This window comes from Triticum dicoccoides, chromosome 7A (genome assembly GCF_002162155.2).
Source record: "Triticum dicoccoides isolate Atlit2015 ecotype Zavitan chromosome 7A, WEW_v2.0, whole genome shotgun sequence".
Taxonomy (NCBI): Eukaryota; Viridiplantae; Streptophyta; class Magnoliopsida; order Poales; family Poaceae; genus Triticum; species Triticum dicoccoides.
Genome location: NC_041392.1, coordinates 726,034,907 through 726,050,763, shown reverse-complemented (window position 1 = coordinate 726,050,763; position 15,857 = coordinate 726,034,907). Strand labels below are relative to the sequence as shown.

The 15,857-nt window shown below is 46.8% G+C and overlaps 1 non-coding gene across 1 annotated transcript; it reads left to right on the top strand.

Annotated features, from left to right (window-relative positions):
• Positions 1-2,261: 2,261 nt before the first annotated feature.
• Positions 2,262-2,394, top strand: LOC119334870. Its single transcript, XR_005161616.1, has one exon. It is a non-coding gene; the product is annotated as a small nucleolar RNA Z247 (small nucleolar RNA).
• The last annotated feature ends 13,463 nt before the right edge of the window (positions 2,395-15,857 follow it).

Sequence of the window (15,857 nt, the reverse complement as noted above, 5' to 3'; positions counted from 1 at the left end):
CTGAGGCGCTGGTGAGCGTTTCCACTGGGGTGATGAACTCTGTCTTGGAGAAGCTGGCCGCTTAGATGGGGGACGAGTACACAAAGCACAGGAGCATGCAGCGGGAGGTGGCGTTCCTCAAGGACGAGCTCGGCAGCATCCACGCTGTCCTCAAGAAGCTCGAGAACATGGAAGAGGAGCTCGATCCACAGACCAGGGAATGGAAGCAATAGGTGATGGATATCACGTTTCACATTGAGGACTGCATCGACGAGTTCATGCATGAACCTGGTGAGGACTCTAACAGAGGAGATGTCGGATTTGTTGGCAAAATTGCTCAGTACATCAACGCGTTGAGAGCACGTCACCAGTTTGCCAAACAAATCCAACAGCTGAAGACATGGGTCAAAGATGTTAGTGAGCGTCGGAAAAGGTATAAGCTTGATGAGTGTGCCCCTAGTTCTAGCTATGTATCTGTAGATCCTCGGATGACTGCGCTCTACATCGAGACGACCAACCTTGTTGGCATGGAGGGTCCGAAAGAGGATCTTATCAAGTTGTTGGCCGCAAAGGAGGAATTTGCATCTGTACAGCCTCTTAGAGTGGTGTCTATTGTTGGGTTTGGAGGTCTAGGCAAAACCACACTTGCAAATCAGGTATACCATGAGTTTGGAGGGCAATATGACTGTAAGGTTTTCGTGTCCATATCACAAAGACCTGATATACTTTCTCCCGGTAGCTTTCTCCCGGCAGCTCCCGCAGAAATTTCAATGCACTTTCTCCCGGCAGGTAAATTTCAATGCACTTTCTCCCGGCAGCTCCCGCATAAATTGTTTTTGCACAAGCGGCATGCATTTCGTGTTCAATCTACTTGAAGCAAAAGTCTATGTGGGTACAAGGTTTGAAAAATACCAATTTCATATAGGAAGAGCGCCTTTCTTGTAATAAGCCAACGCATAAGCCAACAGAAAACATTTAGGGCATCTCCACGAAAACCAAGGGTTGTGGTTGACGGTCTTCGCAGGTGATGTAAACCGTGATATGTTTGGCCATTTAGCCATTTCTTAATGGAATCGCGATAGAAAATGATGCATTGCATAAATATTCAGCCGGCACAGTGACAAATACTCCGTCCGTTCCATAATAAACACGAGCAATTTGCCGCTGGAGTAACGTCCTATGCCAAAATCCCAGGCCCTCGCAGCGCCCCACCCGGGCGGCTCGGGGTAATCCAGCCACCGCCAGGATGGGCACCCCTCTTCCGCCCACCCTCGCATCGTCGCCGCTGGAGGGCCGGCCGGCGTAGCCTCGCCAGGCACCGGGATGGCGGCGGCGGGGCCTTTCTCCCAGCATCTCCCATCGCCCCTGCCGTCTCAGATCCATTCATGGCAGCGTCGAAGGCCTCCACTGGTGGCGGCGACGGCCTCCCACAGTGGCCCGCAGGTGGTCTTTGTTAAACATGTAAACTCTCTGTCATGTACGGCTGGCTTGTGCGTCTTGTGTGGGCCTTGTGTGGCTACCTTGTGCGCCAAGGTTGGTTATAGGAGTAGGATCTTTTATCTTGTTATTCTCTCTTATCCCTCCTGTAATATCTCTACGGTTGTAACTTATGAAAGATGAGTCTCTCCCCAATCAATATAAACTCCACGCGGCCCTCTGTACGAGGGTAGAGACGCTTACACAAAACTAACATGGTAATCAGAGCCTCCCTCTTCCTCATCTAGCGATTACCACCTCCATCCCATCGCCAGCATACAACTTTTTTTTCGCCCCCTCCCATCCTTCCCATCTCCGGCGCCATGTCCACCTCCTCCAGCCAACTCATCTCCTCCGGCCTGAACAACACCATCTCCGAGCCTCTCACACATACCAATTACATTCTCTGGCGAGCCCAAGCTCGCTCCCAGATCATGGGAGCCGGGTTATATGGGTACCTTGACCAAACCCTACCCGAGCCACCTAGAACCATCACCACCAAAAACTCAGACGGGAAAGATCAAATCAGTCCGAACCCCGCTCATACCCCATGGCTCATCCAAGATCAACAAATCGTAGCCTACTTGCTCCGCAACCTTTCCAAAGAGTTCCTGGTGCAAGTTGCTTCTCTCGAGACTTCTCATGCCATCTGGTCTGCCCTAGCCAACATGTTCTCCGCTCTATCCAAGCCTCGCGTCAACAACTGCCGTATTGCTCTCTCCAATGCCCAGAAGGGTTCCCTCAGCGCCGCCGCCTACTTTGGGCAGATGCGGGCGCTGTCTGATGAACTCGCGGCCGCCGGCAAACCCGTCGGTGAAGATGAGCTCATCTCCTTCATCATCGCCGGTCTCGACATGGAATATCAGCCCATCATCTCCGCCCTTGACGTGCATGTTGATCATGTCTCCACCGATGAACTCTTTGGCATGATCTCCAACTTTGATCAACGCGTCGAGCTGTTCTAAGGAACTGGTCCCGGCGCCTTCAAGTCTTCTGCTAATGCTGCCTATCGTGGTCGCGGGCCTCCCAAATCCTCTCCGAACCCTCCCAAGGGTGGTGGCGGGGGCTATCGTGGCGGTCCCGACGGCAGCGGCGGCGGCCAACTCCAGCACGGTGGCGGCGGTGGCGGTGCTCCCTATCCGCATGCTGGTGGCCGTGGTGGTGGCCACTTCCAGCACGGCGGTGGTGGTGGCGGCGGCCACTACAACCAGCGCGGCAACAACAACTACCAGCGCCGCAACAACAACAACAATCGTCGTCCCTTCCAAGGTTATGATGAATATCTTAACAAGTGCCAAATTTGTAAGAAAAATAACCATATTGCGAAGGATTGCGACTATCGTTATGCCGAGAGCAACACCCAACGCAAGAAGGTTGCAGCTGCTGTGGACGCCTCCTATGGTGTGGACACGAACTGGTACGCTGACTCCGGCGCCTCCAACCACATCACTCATGAGCTAGACAAGCTGACCATGCACGACAAGTACCCCTGGCAAGATCAGGTCCATAATGCCAATGGAGAAGGTATGGAGATAGCTCATGTTGGTCATTCAATTATTGCAACCCCTCATCGTGACATTCACCTCAAAAACATCTTGCATGTTCCTCAAACTGCCAAAAATCTTCTTTCAATTCATCGTATTGCTCTTGACAACAATGTTTTCCTTGAATTTCATCCCTATTTCTTTTTGATCAAGGATCAGGTCACACGGAGAATTCTCTATCGCGGTAGATGCGTGCGTGGGCTCTACCCTCTTTTTCCCGAGTTCAGAAGCTTCAATAAACAAGTCTTTGGTGTCATCAAAATCTCCCCGGATAGGTGGCATGCTAGACTAGGACATCCATCTTTTTTTGTCGTACAACAAGTGCTTAGAAATAATAAGCTTCCATGTGTTGGCGAGCGTAGCATCGAAACTGTCTGTGATTCTTGACAAAAGGCAAAATCTCATCAATTGCCATATCATATTTCTACTAGTATTTCTACCAAGCCGCTCTAACTTATTTTTTTCTGATGTATGGGGTCCTGCCCCCTCCTCGGTTGGTAGACATACGTACTACGTTAGCTTCATTGATGATTTCAGTAAATTCACTTGGATTTACCTTCTTAAACGTTGTTCCAATGTGTTCCAAGTATTTAAGAATTTTCAAGCACTTGTTGAACGCAAGTTTAATCGCAAAATTATTGCCGTCCAGTCCGACTGGGGTGGTGAGTACGAGAAATTAAACTCGTTTTTTCAAACACTTGGTATTTCTCATCATGTTTCTTGCCCCCACGCGCACCAACAGAATGGCTTTGCTGAACGCAAGCACATGCATATTGTGGACGTGGGCCTTGCTCTTCTTGCAGGTGCATCTATGCCCTTAAAGTTTTGGGACGAAGCGTTCCTCACCGCTGTCCACCTTATTAATATGCTCCCTAGCCGTGTCATCAATAATGAAACTCCTATGCAACGACTTCTCCAAGTTCGTCCCGATTACAAGTCGCTTCGTGTGTTTGGGTGTGCATGTTGGCCCAATCTCCGTCCCTACAATAATCACAACCTTATGTTTCATTCCACCCAATGTGTATTTCTTGGCTATAGAGCCCAGCACAAAGGTGTCAAGTGTCTTGACGTACCCACGGGACGTGTCTACATCTCCAGGGATGTCGTTTTTGACGAGACGGTTTTTCCCTTCGCCGCACTTCATCCAAATGCCGATGCCCTCCTTCGCAAAGAAATCCTCCTTCTTCCTTCTCATTTGACCTCTTTGCATCATGGGGACGATAATTGTGATCACATGACTAACCCTCCTAACCTTGAACTTGAGTCTTCTGGTACTGCAGGGTCGGATGCTGGAGAAACAGAAAAAAATTCGGTGCAAAATTGTGAAGCAAACAGGCCAAATGAGCCATATTTCATGTGTCCCCCATGGTGCAACAACCCTGCAACCGAATCCCTCTCGGGATCAACCTCGACAGGATCTGCCTCGGGATCTCCCGAGCCGCGTCAGGATCCGGGCGGCAGCGCCTCTTCCAACTCCGCGCCTGCGGGCCCCTCGCCCACGCCACGCGCGCCTCGCCAAGCTAGGGACGACACGCGACGGGCCGCGGGCCCGCTCTCCCTCACGCGCGCGTCGGCTTCCGCGGGCCACCCGACCGAGCGGTTCGGTGTGGAGCCGCGTGTCTACACCAGGCGCCTCCACCAACCAGCTGCGGGCACGGGAACCGATCCTAATCTGGCGGTAGCCCCGCCTGGATCTTCTGCGCCATCTTCGCCCGTGTCTTCACCAGCGCCCGCCACAGAAGATCTGGCAAGGGAATCTGCTTCGGATCCGCTACAGCAGACCACATGATCTTCTGCGCCAGCGGAAACTGCACTTGTTCCTGATGCACCACACACACGTCTCCGATCAGGGATAATTTCAACACACAAATTACAAAGTTAAGTTTGGTTTGACATGTTCCACAGGTGAACCTCGTACGTTCCACGAAGCATGCAAGGATTCACGCTGGAAAAAGACAATGGAAGAAGAATTTCAAGCGTTGCAGAAAAACAAAACATGACATCTAGTTCCTGCACACCGAGGTAAAAACCTAATTGATTGCAAATGGGTATTCAGGATAAAGAATAAATCAGATGGCACCATAGATCGTTATAAAGCTAGGCTTGTTGCAAAAGGATTCAAACAGAGGTACGGTATTGATTATGAGGATACGTTTAGTCCTGTCGTTAAAGCTGCAACTATCCGTCTTGTTTTGTCCATCGTTGTGTCCAGAGGATGGAGCCTCAGACAGCTAGATGTACAGAACGCGTTCCTTCATGGTGTTCTGGAAGAGGAAGTGTACATGCGTCAACCTCCTGGTTTTGAAGACAAGAACAAACCCTCATATGTGTGCAAACTTGATAGGTCTCTTTATGGATTGAAACAAGCCCTCGAGCTTGGTATTCACGGCTAAGTACAAAGCTTCAGTCACTTGGTTTTGTGCCCTCAAAGTCTGACACATCTCTGTTTATTTACAATAAGTCACATATCTCCATATTTGTGCTTATTTACGTTGATGATATTATTGTTACAAGTTCATCCAGTGCAGCAGTAACAGCTCTGTTAAAAGACTTGAATGCTGACTTTGCTCTCAAGGACTTGGGAGATTTGCACTTCTTTCTTGGCATTGAGGTCAAGAGAAACAAGGAAGGTGGCCTTCTGTAGGATCGAAAGTATGTCTAGAGGGGGGTGATTAGACTACTTGACCAAATAAAAATCTAGCCTTTTCCCAATTTTAGTTCTTGGCAGATTTTAGCTATCTTAGCACAAGCCAAGCAATCTCCACACAATTCAAGCAAGCATGCAAAAGAGTATATGAGCAGCGGAAAGTAAAGCATGCAACTTGCAAGAATGTAAAGGGAAGGGTTTGGAGGATTCAAACGCAATTGGAGACACGGATGTTTTTGTCGTGGTTCCGATAGGTGGTGCTATCGTACATCCACATTGATGGAGACTTCAACCCACGGAGGGTAACGGTTGCGCGAGTCCATGGAGGGCACCACCCATGAAGGGTCCACGAAGAAGCAACCTTGTCTATTCCATCACGGCCGTCGCCCACGAAGGACTTGCCTCACTAGCGGTAGATCTTCACGAAGTAGGCGATCTCCTTGCCCTTACAAACTCCTTGGTTCAACTCCACAATCTTGTCGGAGGCTCCCAAGTGACACCTAGCCAATCTAGGAGACACCACTCTCCAAGAACTAACAAATGGTGTGTTGATGATGAACTCCTTGCTCATGTGCTTCAAATGATAGTCTCCCCAACACTCAACTCTCTCTCACCGGATTTGGATTTGGTGGAAAGAAGATTTGAGTGGAAAGCAACTTGGGGAAGGCTAGAGATCAAGATTCATATGGTTGGAATGGAATATCTTGAGCTCAACACAAGTGTAGGTGGTTCTCTCTCAGAAAAATGTGTATTGGAAGTGTAGGTATGTTCTGATGGCTCTCTCCACAAATGAAGAGTGGGTGGAGGGGTATATATAGCTTCCACACAAAATCTAACCGTTACACACGATTAGCAAAACTCGGTGGGACCAAATAGTTAAACTCGGTCGGACCGATTCAGCAAACCTAGTGACCGTTAGGATTTTCGGTGGGACTGAGATGCAACTCGGAAGGACCGATATGGTTAGGGTTAGGGCATAATGTAATCTCGGTGTGACCGATTACACAAACTCGGTGGGACCGATTTTGGTAATAAGCTAACCAGAGAGTTGGTCAGGTAAACTCGGTGGGACCGATTCGCTCATCTCGGTGAGACCGAAATGTTACAAAAGGGAAACAGAGAGTTTACATTGCAATCTCGGTGGGACCGAACGCTCATCTCGGTAAGACCGAAACATTACGAAGGGAAACAGAGAGATTACAATCCCATCTCGGTGAGACCGAGATCCCTATCGGTGAGACCGATTTGCCTAGGGTTTGTGGCAGTGGCTATGACATTTGAAACTCGGTGGCGCCGGATAGAAAGAATTGGTGGGGCCGAGTTTGACTTTTGGTTTAGGTCATATGTGGATGTGGGAAGGTAGTTGAGGGTTTTGGAGCATATCACTAAGCACTTTGAGCAAGCAAGCCATTAAGCAACACCTCATCCCTCCTTGATAGTATTGGCTTTTCCTATAGACTCAATGTGATCTTGGATCACTAAAATATAAAATGTAGAGTCTTGAGCTTCAAGCTTGAGCCAAAATTTTTGTCCTTAGAATTTTGAGGGATCCACTTTCCTCATCCATGCCATGCCATTCATTGAGCTTTTCCTGAAATATTAATCTTGGAATAATGTTAGCTCAATGAGCTATATGTTGTTAGGAATTACCAAAACCACCCAGGGATAGTTGCAGTTTCAATCTCCCCCTTTTTGCTAATTGATGACAACATATAGATCAAAGCTTCGACAAATGATAATAAGAGAAAAAATATTGTCGCTTTGAGAAGTATGTGAAAAGCAAGAGCTCCCCCTAAATTTGTGCATATCTTAAGATTTGCTTTGGGCTGCAAATGCACAATGAGTTAGGATCATGGGTCACTCTTTCATGTCACATACATCTTGGTGGAGCGCTCAAAATGATAAGAATTAAATAAATGCTCAAAATGATAAGAATTAAATACATGCACTCATCACCAAGCAAAGTGAATGATCAAATAGGGATAAAATGATAGTATCATCCAACAAGCATTAATGTAGCATATGATCAAACACACATGATCATCCAAGTATCACAAACAAGCAAATAAAGTTCAACCACCAAAGCAAGAGAATAAAAAGCAACGCTCTCTCTCGAAGCCTATGATCTATACATTTTTCTCCCCCTTTGGCAACAAGTTACCAAAAAGTTCATAGAAAATGCATAGCACTAAAACGTCTCTCAAGCTTGGTCTTCAGGTGGTGGTGTCTGGATAACTCCAAGAACGAAGGCTTCAGTCGAAGTAGATGGAGCTGCTGGGGTAGGTGCTGGAGCTGGTGGCACTGAAGCTGTAGCTGGTGCAGATGAAGTGGCTCTAGTGTCTGGTACTGGTACTGCAGTTGACCTCTGAGCTCTAGGCACTCTGGCAAATGCCTTAGTTATTGTCTTGCCCTTCCTCTCCTGCATGTCATCCTGAAGTTGCTCCACAACAGACTGGATCTCAGTTACCTTCACATCCATGTCATAGAACTTCTGCTCCATGATTCTTTCCAAGCTCTCCTGGTTCCGAGTCAGGGTGGCCAGTCCTTTCTCTATCCTTAGAGTGGATGCAATCAAGTAGCCAAGCTGATCTTGCTTGCTTTTTAGAAGATACTGAGATGCCTCCTCCTAGGTTGGCATCTTTGCTGCTTTTTCTGTCTTTGCCTTCTCTCTCTTGGCTTGTGCTTGTACTGAGGATGGCTCATCTTCATTCATAACCACTTGGTTGTCCTCGAAATCTGGATAGATGGCCAAGTGTTCCTTGTCCAACAAGTATGTGCCAGTACCCATCTTTGAGTTATTCAACTCCTGGATTTGTGGGGCATACCCACAGCTTCTCTTTTGGTCTGCAACAGTCCTCTTAATAGTTTCAACAATGAGACTCATAACCTTGAACTTCTGGGGCACATCAAATATATGTAGCAGATTGATGGAGTGGCCTCTGATCATCCTATGATCTCCAGACTTGGGCAAAAGAGTATGCCTTAGTATCCAATTGATAGTAGGCAGTCCTGATAGCAAATGTTTCACTGACCCAAACTGGTGAGTCTCAAGGTCTGCATCTGGAATTTCCTTGTACATGCTGGCCATGGAGTTGTGATCCTTCTTCTTCTTGGCATAGACATCCAAGTCATCTTCTTGCTCTTCTGAGGCATTGATAAACTGAGCCCATTCTGCAACTGTAGACTGGTATCTAGTGCCTTCAGACATCCAGACAATTCTTCCATCTGGGTAGAAGTGAGTTGTGGAGTAGAACTGCATGATAAGCTCATCATTCCATTTAGTGAGCTTTTGAGCCACAAACTCATCTACTCCACAAGCCTTTAAACTGTCATACACACCAGGATAGTGTTCCTCATTCTCCTTCATGTAGGTCCAGTCGACCCACCTCATGTCACACACTATAGGTTTCTTATCAAGCAGCACTGTCTCATAGAAATCCTGTTGTTCCTTGGTGTGAAACCTGTAATCCACAGCAGTTCTTCTTCTGGTAGCATAAGGATCTGTCTCTCTCCATTTCCTCAGTCCTGAGTCTCTCCTGATCTTCATGTTCTTAGCCACAGGATGAGCATCATTGTGGTCTGGAATTTTTGGCTTCAATTTTCTCAGAACATGCTCTTCATCTCCTTCTTCTTCAGCTTCCCAGCAGCATATATGTTTCTAGTATTCCTATTTGGTGCAGTCTTGGGCTTGGAGGCAGCTTTGGGTGCTTCTTTGGGCTTTGATGAAGCAGCCCCTGTCCTGATATCATCACCCATAAGCTTCTGGGCCTTAGGTGCTGGTGCAGCAACCTCTTCCGCTTCTTCTTCTTCTTCAGAATCTCTCCTCATAGAGGGTTTGCCAAGAACTCTGGCAGTAGTGGTTCTGACTCTCTTTTTCTTTTTATCTTGGCCAACAGCTTCCTCTTCTGACTCAATGGTGAACTTTATGGTTTCTCCAGTGGCAACCTTCCTAGGTTTGGAAGTGGGAACTCTCCTTGCAGGTGCCTTCTTCTGCATACCTGGCTTTGTGGCTGCAGCTGAGCCATATTCCTTTTTCAGCACTTTCTTCTTTGATGTGGCATCATCCTCAGTGGCCACATAGTCTTCATCCTCAGACTCTGAAGTTTTCTTCTTCCTTGTTCTGGTGGCAGCTTTGGGCAAGTTGCCGGGAGTGCTCCTGCTTCCATCATCTAAGCTGCTAGAGGGACTAGTGCCCTCACTCATATGAACTTGCTCCTCTGACTTGTTCTGACTGTCACTCTGATCAGACATGATGCAAACACTGACAGCTGACCCTGTGAATAGATTATAGATGAGGTAGAGTGGATAAGAAACACAAAATACAGCGGTTTTTGCAAAAGAATGAATCAAAAACTTAGTTTTAGTTTTCCTCAGAAAGCATTTCGGATCAACCGGTTTGTAAACTTGATGATACCGAAGCAGCTGTTGGAACCAAAACTAGTGAATTCGGTCAGACCGAGTCACAATTCGGTGGCACCGAGACTGCTAGGGTTTCACAAAGTCCTGAACTCGGTCACACCGATTTTCAATTCTCGGTCAGACCGAGAATCTCATGTGCAATGGCCTGAGCCAAATCGGTGGTACCGAGTTCCACAACTCGGATGGTCCGAGATAGTTTCGGCGGAAACCTAACCCTAAATTTTCAATTCAACTCTAATCTACGGAGTGTTTTGACTGGATAAGATCGTTTCAATCGTGGCAAGATTCATGGCAAACACAATGTGCTAGGAATCGGATTGAGGATAGCACAGTGATCAACCCTAGTTCGGCGATGAACTTGCTACGGCGGCAACGGCGGGAATGATTTCCGTTGACGATGGCGGAGTCCAGCGGCAGGAGGCAACTGGCAACGAGGAGGATGATCCGGAGACCCTGGAGGCAGAGCGGGCTAAGCCCGGGTGGAAAGACTTCGGAGAAATTTCCAAAAAAATTCCCGTGGGTATATATAGCCCGACCCTGTCGGTGTGACCGAGTGGAACAACTCGGTGGCACCGAGATTCATAACTGCAAGCAGTTACTGAAACTCGGTGTGACCGAAAGGTTCAAATCGGTTGCACCGAGATTGAAAACCTAGATCGACTTAGTGATCTTGGTCTGACCGAAATGGATGAATCGGTCAGACCGAAACGCACAAAGAAGTTTTGGAAGTTTAAGTCTATGACGAATCGGGGACTCCGAGTGCTCCTCACACAGAGTGGTTCGAATCTGACTTGATTAAATTTTGTGATGTAGCATGAATAGAGTTTGAGACGAGAAAAGCATAGATAGCTAGAGAGGGTTCTTAGGCATTCTTGTCCATCCATTTGGCAAAAGAAAAGAAAACCAATCAATCAAAACAACAAGTGGATGTCCTCGAATGAGTAAAATATGCAATCAACATGCTCGCACAATAAAATGGCAATTGAAATATGCGGCAAAGCATGCACAACCAATTCTAGCATCTATCAAAAAAATTGCGATGACTAGGTCATCTATATATGAGTATATTGACTTAGGAGTCAAATGAGAACATTTGATCATAGGTCATACTCATCGTTTAAGCACAAGTGGGGTTACCACTTTTACATAAAGCATTGTTGTGTTCACACCATTAGAGTTGCTTTAGCTCAATTCTTAGAGTAAAGCTCCCCCTAGATGTGAGATCCCCCCTAAGAGGGGTGAACTAACCTTGGGTTTTGTCGATGATGACTTCATGTAGATGTTGAAGATGTGGATGCTCAATGTTGATGTAGATCATTTGGAGCTATCCATTGGAGTGAGTTGCACTTTCAATACCTACACGGGTTAGTCCCACAAGGAACAAACAAGGATATCCATAGACATAGAGTGATGCACACACAAGATGATGTCTACGAAAGCTTTTAGGTTACCTTGTCCCTTGTCTTACCAACAAGAGGGTTTGTGACTCCTTGAACTAGTGCAAGATGTGGAAGTTGATTGCACTTGTTCTTGCCAAGATGATAAGAGTGAAGTATGTTGGCGGAGTCAAACCTCAAGAACTCTCTAGTTCTTCTTCTTCGGGATCCAATCCTCGGTGTTGTAGTTGTACTTGATGAAGTGGAACTTGAAGTAGTCTTGGGAACCCACTTGACCAAGGCCTTAGGAGCTTCTTCAAATGCATCAATTTCCTCTTGAAGCTTGTCCTTGCCTTTTTGCTTGTGGTCTTGTGGTGGAAGATCATCTTGAGCTTGTGTCCCTTTGAAAGAAGTAGGATCATACTTCTCTTGTTGAGGAACAAACTTCGTCTTGGGGTATTGATCTTCTTCCCACTCAACTCCATTGGCATTGAACTTTCGTTCAAAACCAACACATTGATTCTTCTGGTGCCTTCCTTGCTTGCGTACAATTTCCTCGAATTGCTTACTTCCGGCAAGGCTCTTGTAAACACCTTTCTCTATAATTCCCTTTGGGCCTTTAGCCATGAAGCATGTTCCAACTCCTTCATTTGGTGAGTCAAATATGCCGTAGGAGTTGGTTGTCACAAGTGCTAGACCAGCAACACCTTCATCTTGAGTATATTCGGAGTCGGAGTGATAGCTTCTCTCGGAGTGGTTGTCGAAGTCGGAGCCGGATACCCATTTACCAACATGAGCTTGATGTCTTCGTTTTGTGTAGCTCCTTGATGACTTGTCCTTTCTTTCCGAATCCTTGCTTCTCCGTGAGGGTCTTCATTCATAACGATCATCTCTACTCCTTCTTTCTCTAGATGGTGATTCTTCTCTTCTACTTCTTCTCTTGGGAGAATCTTCTCTTCTCTTGTAGGGGGCCGTACACTCATTGGAATAGTGTCCGGGCCTTCCACAATTGTAGCAGTTTCGCTCTTGGCTAGAAGATCTTTTGTCATTGTAGGACCTTGACTTGGAGCTTCTCTCTTTGCTTCTACTCTTGTAAAACTTGTTGAAGTTCTTCACCATTAAGCTCAATTCTTCATTGAAGGTTTGTTTCTCACTCGATGATGTGGGGGATTCACATGAGGCTTTGTAAGCACCACTTGATTTGTTGTGAAGTTCCTATTTATCCTTGAGTGACATCTCATGAGCAACAATTCTTTCGATGACTTCCGTTGGCTTGAGATCTTTGTAATTTGGCATCATTTGGATCAATGTGCACACGGTATCATATTTTCCATCCAAGGCTCTTAGGATCTTCTTGATGATGAATCTATCGGTCATCTCTTCACTCCCTAAGCTGGCAATCTCATTTGTGATAAGAGCAAGCCTAGAGTACATTTCAGTGATACCTTCACCATCCTTCATTTTGAACTTGTCAAGTTGACTTTGAAGCACATCCAATTTGGATTCCTTGACGGAGTCGGTACCTTCGTGCATATCAATCAAAGTATCCCAAATTTCCTTTGCATTCTCAAGACGGCTGATTTTGTTGAATTCTTCGGGGCACAATCCATTGAAGAGGATATCACAAGCTTGAGCGTTGTATTACAGCATCTTCAACTCTTCCGCGGTAGCTTCACGGTTCGGTTCTTTCCCATCAACACTAGTAGAAAACAGGGCTTTGGTCCAGGCCGGGTCAGCCCATTAGTCCCGGTTCAGTCCAGAACCGGGACCAATGGGGGAATTGGTCCCGGTTCGTGAGCCCAGGGGGCCGGCCGGGCCATTTGGGCCATTGGTCCCGGTTCATCTGGACCTTTTGGTCCCGGTTGGTGGGATGAACCGGAACCAATGGGCCTCGCTCCTGGCCCACCACCATTGGTCCCGGTTGGTGGCTTGAACCGGGACCAAAGGCTCCCCTTTAGTCCTGGCTCATGTCACCAACCGGGACCAATGAGGTGCCTATATATACCCCTCACTCGCGAGTAGAGCACCCCAGTGCTCTGTTTTTCTCTGGCCGAGGGGGAGAGGGCTTGGTGGTGCTCTATCTCACCTCCTATGCACACAAGGTGCTCGATGGAATGCCCGAGCCACACTACTTAAGCTTTCTCCTCTCCAAGCTCGACCTCCAAGCTCCATTTTCCATAATATTTGTCTAGGTTTAGCGGTCCGTCATGCCCCGTCCCCGTCTTCACCGCCGTCGATCACCCGCGCCGAGCTCATCGCCGGCACCACCGTGGTGAGCCTCTTGTTTTATCTTCTTTCTGAAAGGAAAAATATTCTTACTTGTATGTTTACATAGATACTTGTATTATTTTCTTACTTTTATTATTGCATCTTATATAGTGCGATGGTTTTGGTATCCACCTCCGTCGGCCCTCGTCCTGTCTATGATTCGGATGTGGTATATATATTATCTTTATAACTATTGGTTCACTTGTTGTTTATGAAAACTATGCCGACCAACGTGACATAGATTTTATTTATGTAGGATGTATGTGAATCGGAAATGCCAACCGACCCTATTGTCGAGAGGTTAAATTTAGTTGAAGAAGAAAACAATTTGTTGAAGGAAAAAATAAAAAAATGAGGAGGAGAAGATGATATTGGAGTTGCATGTTGCGGATGTCGTCGATGATCACAAGATCAAGATGGATGCAATGCGCTTGAAGATTAGAAAGATTAGAAAATATGCCATTCATACCGAGGCTTGGTATCATTATGTCGTTGGATCAATTGTTACCTTGGTTGCGATTATGATCGCATTTGTTTTCGTATTGAAATGTTTGACATAGTTTCAATGTATGGTTTAATTAATTAGATGCTCTAGAGAGCTATATGTTGTTAGATGTGAACTATGTATGCACTTTGGTTTTAATGTGATGATGAACTTCTATTAATTTGGACACTTAATTATATATAATGCACGCAGATGAACCGGCAATGGATGTACGGTGACAGACACACCCGCGAGTACATTAAGGGCGTGCATGAGTTTCTCGATGCGGCTGAGGCAAACAAGCAGAATGGTTTTATGTGTTGTCCATGCACTGAATGTGGGAATACGAGGTCTTACTCTAACCGGAAAATCCTTCACTCCCACCTGCTTTACAAGGGTTTCATGCCACACTATAATGTTTGGACGAGGCACGGAGAAATAGGGGTTATGATGGAAGACGGCGAAGAAGAAGAGTACGATGACAACTATGTGCCCCCTGAATACGGTGATGCTGCAACGGGGGGAGCTGGTGAAGATCAAGAGGAACCAGACGATGTGCCCAATGATGCTGCAATGGGTGAAGCTGCTGAAGAGCAAAGGAACCAGACGATGTGCCCGATGATGATGATCTCCGCCAGGTCATTGTCGATGCAAGGACGCAATGCGAAAGTCAAAAGGAGAAGCTGAAGTTCGATCGCATGTTAGAGGATCACAAAAAAGGGTTATACCCCAATTGCGAAGATGGCAACACAAAGCTCGGTACCGTACTGGAATTGCTGCAGTGGAAGGCAGAGAATGCTGTGGCTGACAAAGGATTTGAGAAGCTACTGAAAATATTGAAGAAGAAGCTTTCAAAGGATAACGAATTGCCCGACAGTACATACGCAGCAAAGAAGGTCGTATGCCCTCTAGGATTGGAGGTGGAGAAGATACATGCATGCCCTAATGACTGCATCCTCTACCGTGGTGCATACAAGGATCTGAACGCATGCCCGGTATGCGGTGCATTGCGGTATAAGATCAGACGAGATGACCCTAGTGATGTTGACGACGAGCCCCCCAGGAAGAGGGTTCCTGCGAAGGTGATGTGGTATGCTCCTATAATACCATGGTTGAAACGTCTGTTCAGAAACGAAGAGCATGCCAAGTTGATGTGATGTCATAGTGAGAACCGAAAGAAAGATGGGAAGTTGAGAGCACCCGCTGACGGGTCGCAGTGGAGAAAAATCGAGAGAAAGTACTGGGATGAGTTTGCAAAGGACCCAAGGAATGTATGGTTTGCTTTAAGCGCGGATGGCATTAATCCTTTCAGGGAGCAGAGCAGCAATCACAGCACCTCGCCCGTGACTCTATGTATGTATAACCTTCCTCCTTGGATGTGCATGAAGCGGAAGTTCATTATGATGCCAGTTCTCATCCAAGGCCCTAAGCAACCCGGCAACGAAATTGATGTGTACCTAAGGCCATTAGTTGAAGAACTTTTACAGCTGTGGAATGAAAACGGTGTACGTACGTGGGATGAGCACAGACAGGAGGAATTTAACCTTAAGGCGTTGTTGTTCGTGACCATCAACGATTGGCCCGCTCTTAGTAACCTTTCAGGACAGACAAACAAAGGATACCACGCATGCACGCACTGTTTAGATGACACTGAAAGTATATAC